The sequence below is a fragment of the Octopus bimaculoides genome, chromosome 5, assembly GCF_046866305.1.
Source record: "Octopus bimaculoides isolate indiv1 chromosome 5, ASM4686630v1, whole genome shotgun sequence".
NCBI classification, from domain to species: domain Eukaryota; kingdom Metazoa; phylum Mollusca; class Cephalopoda; order Octopoda; family Octopodidae; genus Octopus; species Octopus bimaculoides.
Genome location: NC_142932.1, coordinates 19205771 through 19207087, shown reverse-complemented (window position 1 = coordinate 19207087; position 1317 = coordinate 19205771).

Genomic DNA, 1317 nt, shown 5'->3' with positions numbered 1-1317 from the left:
TCGGATCAACTGGAACCCTCGACGTCGTAAGCGACAGAGTGCCAACAACAAATGTATGTATGTATGCTTGCATATATGTATGTATATTTCCATGTATGTTTGAACATATGTATATAAGTGTGAGCGTACACATACGCTTTATGCATGTAAACATGTATGTACGTACGCATATAGGAGTTCACTTATTTTTCTCACAAGGAGGGACCTGATTTCTACCAGAGAAACAAAAAGTCCTTTATTGGAATTTGAATATAAGAGAAGATAATTGTCACATAACGAAATTTTGCAGGCGCAGGAATGGCTGTGTGGTAAATAGCTTGCTTACCAACCACATGGTTCTGGGTTCAGTCCCACTGTGTGGAACATGGGCAAGTGTCTTCTACTATAGCCTCGGGCCGACCAAAGCTTTGTGAGTGGATCTGGTAGACAGAAACTGAAAGAAGCCCTTTGTATATATATATATATATATATATATATATATATATATATATATATATATATATATATATATATATATGTATGCATGCATGTATGTGTGTGTATATGTTTGTATGTCTGTGTTTGTCTCCCCCAACATCGCTTGACAACCGATGGTAGTGTGTTTACGCCCCCGTAACTTAGCGGTTCGGCCAAGGGTCCGATAGAATAAGTATTAGGTTTACAAAGAATAAGTCCTGGGGTTGATTTGCTCGATCAAAGGCGGTGCTCCAGCATGGCCGCAGTCAAACGACTGAAACAAGTAAAAGAGTAAATGAGTAGAGTATTAAACATTTTTACTGTTCCTCGTAAAAAATGTTCGTATTAGGTGGTATCTTTCTTTAAATGAAACATCCTAAATTATCCAGATTTTTCACTGTCATTTACTAACATAACAAAATGCATTGATATTTACTGACCCTAGTTTATATCTACAATCAGTCTCGCAAAGCAATGTATATGTATGTTCGTATCTATGTGTGAATGTACATATGTTTATACGTATCTATGTATCACTGTATAACATTTCCCTGTTACAAATATGGTCCCTAGGTTTTATGTTGGAGATAGCACATAAGAATCACATATGGAAAGCGTCAAGTTGGATGTGCTTTGTATCAGGGTCGAAGATTCGGTTGTGTGTATGTGTGCGTGTGTGTGTGTGTGTGTGTGTGTGTGTGTGTGTGTGTGTGTATGTATATATGTATGTATGTATGCATGCATGTATGTATATCTGTGAGAATCTGTTTCTGTTTATCCTCGGCCACCGTTTGACAACCGGTGTTAGATTTTTTACGTCCCCCCCGTAACGTAGCAGTACGGTAAAGAGATACCGATAGC